Here is a 7,105-nt window from a genome sequence, read left to right as displayed (position 1 = left end):
CCATTTGATCTTGGCTAAAAAATAACTCATGTTTTGTTGCTGTGTCTGAGAGCAGCAGCAACAAAACACAAAACACTATAATATTTTCCCTATATAATTTAATGCTTTAATACCTTATAGTTTTGAGACACATCTTGTTTTTGTCTGTCTCTATTCAACATATACTGCATTGTATGTATGCATGTATATCTATATATATATATATGTCATACCTAATAGCTACAAATAAATACAAAAATGTTCAATAGTATACTTTGATACAAGTAAATATATACACACACACAGACGTAATTAACTAATATGAGCCTAACGTACGTATTGTATATACATTAGGCTCGTATTGAGATTTCCCATGGTAGAACTACTGACCCCCCAAGGATGCAACTCCACAACAGTTGACTTACACCTGGGTACCTATTTACTTTTAGGTAAACAAAGACATTAGGTGACAGGAAACGTGCCCAACCATTTCTGTCCCACCCGAGATTCAAACCCAGGATTACTGAGAGTCAAGAATGAACCCGACTGTACTACCAAGACCCAACAACCTTTAGGGGTAGTTCACTTCGTGCCAGTTATTTACACATTGTAATTTGTTTCTAAAATTATATAAGAACGTGTTAATAATATAAAATATATACTGTATATTTTATAATACAAGAGTAATAAACAAGTATTCTGTATGCACCTGGACAAGCGCTTTGTCATCTGCAAGATTTATTATCATAATCTTCAAACAAATTTAACAAATTTATTAAAGAATAACCCTCTTGTACTGGTATACATACAAACTATGTTCAGAATGTGTATGTATTCCATGTCAGTGCAGATACAACACTTCACTACACTTGGCCAGACCACACATTGTGTTATGCTCACAGCCAGTACGCAAACACCCTGCAAAATCACACAAACTACACACACACTTCACTCTGCAACATATTGCAATGTGCTTCACTCACATGACACTACACAGCCAGCCTGTAACTACACTTACATAAACATACAGTACAGTACTTTGAAAGTTCATGTTTGCAGAATGGTAGACACTTGAAATAAGTTAAGTGGGAATGTGGTGGATGCCAAAACTGTCAGTAGTGCCAAAGCGTCATATGACAAAGAGTGCTGGGAAGACGGGACATCACGAGTGTAGCTCTCATCATGTAATGACACTTAGGTAATTACCTCAACTCCACCCCACCCCCCATTCCCACATGCACATGCACTTACAGCCAAGTGGACAGTGCTCAAAAGTCATAGTACAAAGGCCAAGTTCAATTCCTGGCCTAAGCAGAAACAAATGGGCAGTGTTTCTTTCACCTGATTCCTCTGTTCATCTAGCAGCATAGGTACCTGGGAGTTAGATAGCTGTTATGGGCTCCATCCTGGAGATGTCTGTGTGTGAGAGAGAGAGAAATATATGTGTATTATAAATGATAGAGAAAAATTAGGTAGAGAATCAGTACATTAGATAACCATTGGTTAGAAAGTGGGGTCCAAGAGCTAACAACACAGTCCTGCAGGCAGAAATTGTAAATACACCCACCCCACCCCTCCACACACCCACCCAACCCTCCCACACACCATCCCCCACACCATCCCCCACCCCCTCCACACACCTTCCCCCACCCCTCCACAGAAGTGAGATAAAAAATATTGGCAGAAAAGGGTATAATTCAGCTCAAGGTCCCAGATATTGTCGCATTAACAGAGACGAAACTTTAAGAAAGTATTTTAATTAAGGTCGTATTCCCAAAGGGCTACTAAGTTTCGAGACATGACAGGAAAACTAGGAAGGGAAGAGGAGTGGCTGTTCTGGTGAAAGAATACCGGAAGGTAAGAGAATTAATAATTGAAAACCCTCAAGATGTTGTCATAATGGCATTGCAGGACCCGGATTCAAGAAGAAGTTATGCAAGCATTTACGAATTTGTACATCTTTTCTCAATCTTTTGCGGCTTTGTTTACAATTATTATTAAACCGGTAATGAGCTCTGAAGCACCAGGAGGCTGTTTATAACAATAACGTCAGTTGCTTGGGAAGTTTTCATGCTTGTAAACTGTTTAATAAATGTAGCCAAAGCCGTCAAATATTGAAAAAAGATGTACTCGTTCGTAAGTACTTGCGTAACTGCTTTATGAATTTGGGTCCAGGTCTGGAAACAGGATGAAAAGCTGGTAATTGTAAATGCCTAAAGTCTACCAGCAAGCAACACACGGACAAAAGAAGAACTGGATGATAAACGAGAGGGCCTCATAATGGTCATGAGAGAAATTATGATAAGAGCAGACAAAGATAAATCCCAATAAGTGGTACTGGGGGACTTTAACTTTAACCACTTAACTGCGCCAACCAAGTATTCTTGGTCGACGGGAAACTGCGCCAACCAAGAAAACTCTTTTTGATTTTTCCGTACCATTCTAAATATGTGCGAGGTTGGTTATGTACGAAATGGTCTCTTAGGACCTCCAGTGAGAGGCAGCCATCTTGGAAAAAATTCCCAGAATGCCCTAGAGCTGCTGGCTGGGTTAGTACTGAGTGAGCCCATGGTTGCTCACGCGCCTCTGGCTCCCAAACACCTGTCTGACACGGTGTTGAAAGATAACGCTCTGTCGGTGAAATTCAAACCTTATTGTTTGAAGAACATAAGGGTCATAATATTGGTGAAGCCTGGCGCAATAAGGACCTAACACAAAGGTCGTTAAAGTGATACAGAACCTATGAGGACGATACAGTGAGCGTATCCAGTTGTAGCTCTGAGCGTCACCCTTGCAATCCTATGCTATCTCCAATTTATTTAGATGATACATAGATGAATCGTTTTCTGCGTTCAGTGATGATGCATCTGATACAAGTAGCATAGATGAACAGTATTAGCGGCTTCCATGATGGTGTTTACCATAGATATTTTTAGGAATACCTGAATCTCTTCCTGACTGACTGACACTCTTTGAGGCTAGCTGAATCTCTTTCTGACTGACGGACACTCTTTGAGGCAAGCTGAATCTCTTCCTGTGTGGGACCATACAAAGCAATCTTTTCAAGACTACCCTACAAATTGATCTTTTCCTATAATCTTTTCAAGACTACCCTACAAATTGATCTTTTCCTATAATCTTTTCAATACTACCTTATGCTTTACAAGCTTGGCTACATACAATCTACCAGTACTAAAGCGAAGGGAGTACGTGAGTGCATTATTTGCAAGCACACAGAATGAAGAAACAGGAAGCAAAAATTTATCTGTACCTGGTGCAACTAGAGCGAAGTCGCACTGTGCACCATGGACTACTTCGTTGATTATTACTCACTTCCGAAGTACTAAATGTGTAATACAATGTGTTACTGTGTAAATAGTGTGTGAAACTGTATATATTGTAATTTTAGTGAATTTTTAACAAGTAATATTGCGACAATAAACATTTATTGTGGACACATTACTGACACATGTATCACAGTTCCATGGAACATTATGAACATTCTACTGCAGGGTTCTACTGCAGGGTTCAGTCCTTGGACCCATACTGTTTCTTATATATGTAAATGATCTTCCAGATGGTATAAAATCATTCCTCTCATTGTTTGCTGGTGATGCAAAAATTATGAGGAGAATTAAGACGGAGGAAAATAGTATGAGGCTACAAGATGACTTAGACAAACTGAATGAATGGTCCAACAAATATCTATTAAGGTTCAACCCGAGTAAATGTAAGGTAATGAAACTAGGCAGTGGAAACAGGAGGCCAGACACAGGATACCGAATGGGGAGGAAATCCTTCATGAAACGGACAGAGAGAAAGCTCTGGGAGTTGATATCACACCAAACCTGTCTCCGGAAGCCCATGTCAAAAGAATAACATCTGCAGCGCATACGAGGCTGGCTAACATCAGAATTGCCTTCAGGAACCTGTGTAAGGAATCATTCAGAACCTTGTATACCACATATGTAAGACAAATCCTGGAATATGGGGCCCCAGCATGGAGCCCGTACCTTGTCAAGCACAAGGCGAAGCTAGAAAAATTTCAGAGGTATGCCACTAGGCTAGTCCCAGAACTAAGAAGCATGAGTAATGAGGAAAGGCTGCGGGAAATGCACCTCACAACACTGGAAGACAGAAGAGTAAGAGGAGACATGATCACTACCTACAAAATTCTCAGAGAAATTGACAGGGTAGATAAAGATAAACTGTTTAACATGGGTGGTACGCGAACAAGGGGACACAGGTGGAAACTGAGTACCCAAATGAGCTGCAGGGACGTTAGAAAGAACTTTTTCAGTGTCAGAGTAGTTAACAGACTCCATACTCAGTTTTAAATGTAGATATAACAGAGCCTAGTAGGCTCAGGAATCTGTACACCAGTTGATTGACAGTTGAGAGGCAGGACCAAAGAGACAGAGCTCAACCCCCACAAGCACAACAAGGTGAGTACTGTATACATATTGTAAGGGACACAAATATGCATCATATACGATAAAAAAACAAATAAAACCGCATTGGAAATACATAGAACAAATAATTGAAAATATATTTGAGGCAACACCCGGTGCTTGAATGGCCCACGCAACCGTGTCTGGGCGAGTCATACACAGGCGACCAGACTCCGATGACGCCACAGCGCACTTTGTCCACGTCCCCACAGCCAAAGTAAGTGGAATTTGGTATATATTTTTCATAAACATGTTCAAGGAAGGGAATTTATCATTTTATGCAGAAAAAAATAATTTTTTGGGAACACTTTATTTCATGTGCACAGGGGGAATTTCACAATAAACTCGGCGCAGCACCATGGTTAAGGCAATAGGAGGACAGGAGGACATTTGGCCAGACAAATTTATAAACCTCATTTTGGAAACATTCATGTATCAAAATGTCAAAACAGGCAACAAGAATAAGGTAAGGGGATGTTCCATCAATACTGGATCTAATATTTATCAGGAAAGAAGAAGAGGTATTTGACATCCAGTATCTTCCTCCCTTGGGAAAGAGTGATCATGTCCTGTTTGACATTAAATATGCTTTGCAATATATTGGGGACTTAGAAACGGTTGATAAACTTGAAATCAAGAGAGGACACTATGTGGAACTTAGAACATTTTTAATGGGTATAATTGGACAGACTTGTTGCTAGGCAAGGAAGTAAATGAGATGTATGCCATATTTTGCAAAACATACGATGAAGGCACACAAACATTCATACCAAAACAGAGATGCAGACATAGGAAACAGGGTTGGTTCAACAGAAATTGCGAGAGGGCCAGAGATCAAAAGACACAAGCATGGAATCATTATAGGAAGAGGCCAAACCTCGAAACATACCAGCGATACGAAGATGCAAGAAACAACTACATATCAGTAAGGAGAGAGGCAAAGAGGAACTTTGAGAACGGTATAGCAGACAGATGTAAATCAGATCCAGGCCTTTTCTATAAATTCATTAAAAGCAAGCTGCAGGTAAAGGATAATATTCAGAGGTTGAAACTGGGGGACGGATACACGGAAAATGAAAAGGAAATGTATGAAACATTAAACAAAAAGTTCCAAAGTGTGTTTGAACAAAATGAGATCTTAAGGGAACCAGACACAATAAGAATTCCGGGGAATAATATAGAGCACATAGAGGTGTCTAGAGACGAAGTGAAACAAATGCTCTTGGAGCTAAGTAAGAACAAAGCAGTTGGCCCAGATGGAGTTTCACTATGGGTTCTGAGAGAATGTGCAGCTGAGCTCAGCATACCACTTCAGCTGAATTTTCAGACATCCTTTATCTTGAGGTGATTTCGGGGCTTAGCGTTCCCGTGGCCCAGTCCTCAACCAGGCCTCTCTTTTTTGTTACACACCCCCATGAAGCAGCCCATAGCAGCTGTCTAACTCCCAGGTACCTATTTACTGCTAGGTAAACAGGTCCATCAGGGGGAAAGAAACTCTGCCCATTTGTTTCTGCCTCCACTGGGGATCGAACCTGGAACCTCAGGACTAAGAATCCGAAGCGCTGTCCACTCAGCTGTCAAGCCTTGTGTACAGGAGTCATAGCAGATATGTGGAAAAAGGCTAGGATAGTTCCAATGTACAAAAGTAGCAGCAGGGAAGACCCCCTCAATTATAGACCTGTATCATTGACAAGTGTCATAGTCAAAATATTGGAAAAAATAATTAAAACTAAATGGGTAGAGCACCTGGAGAGAGAGTGGGCCAGCCAGAGGCTTAGGGCCTGTGTAGGAATATCTTCTGAAAAAAAAAAACTGGAGAGAAATGATATAATATCAGACAGACAGCGTGGTTTTCGATCTGAAAGATCCTGTGTATCGAATTTACTTAGTTTCTATGATCGAGCTACAGAGATTTTACAGGAAAGGGATGGTTGGGTTGACTGCATCTATCTGGACCTAAAAAAGGCTTTTGACAGTTCCACATAAGAGGCTGTTCTGGAAACGAACACATTGGAGGGGTGGCAGGTAAGCTGCTAACATGGATGAACAATTTTCTGACTGATAGAAAAATGAGGGCAGTAATAAGAGGAAGTGTATCGGACTGGAGAAATGCCACAAGCGGAGTACCACAGGGTTCAATTCTTGCACCAGTAATGCTCATTGTCTACATAAACGATCTACCAGATGGAATATAGAATTATATGAACATGTTTGCTGATGATGCTATGATAATAGGAAGGATAAGTAACTTAGATGATTGCAAACGAGGAGTCACAATAACGTGGCTGAAATATAGAGGTGGCACGAGCTATTCGTGCCCGTGCCACCTCTTGGGTGGCTTAACCTTTATCAATGATTATCATCTTTCCCTCATCACAATCGACTTGAAAATGGATCAGGACAGACCAAAATTTTGTCGTCTCTTCACTTTCTAGTGTGTGGTTTGGTCAACTTAGATGATTATAATGCCCTTCAAGAAGACCTGGACAAAATAAGTATATGGAGCACCACTTTGCAAATGGAATTTAATATAAATAAATGCCATGTTATGGAATGTGGAATAGAGCAGACCCCACACAACCTATAAATTATGTGGAAAATCTTTAAAGACTTCTGATAAAGAAAGTGATCTAGGGGTGGTTCTAGATAGAAAATTATCACCTGAGGACTACATA

This window comes from Procambarus clarkii, chromosome 23 (assembly GCF_040958095.1).
Source record: "Procambarus clarkii isolate CNS0578487 chromosome 23, FALCON_Pclarkii_2.0, whole genome shotgun sequence".
NCBI classification, from domain to species: Eukaryota; Metazoa; Arthropoda; class Malacostraca; order Decapoda; family Cambaridae; genus Procambarus; species Procambarus clarkii.
Note: the sequence above shows the minus strand (reverse complement) of the source record.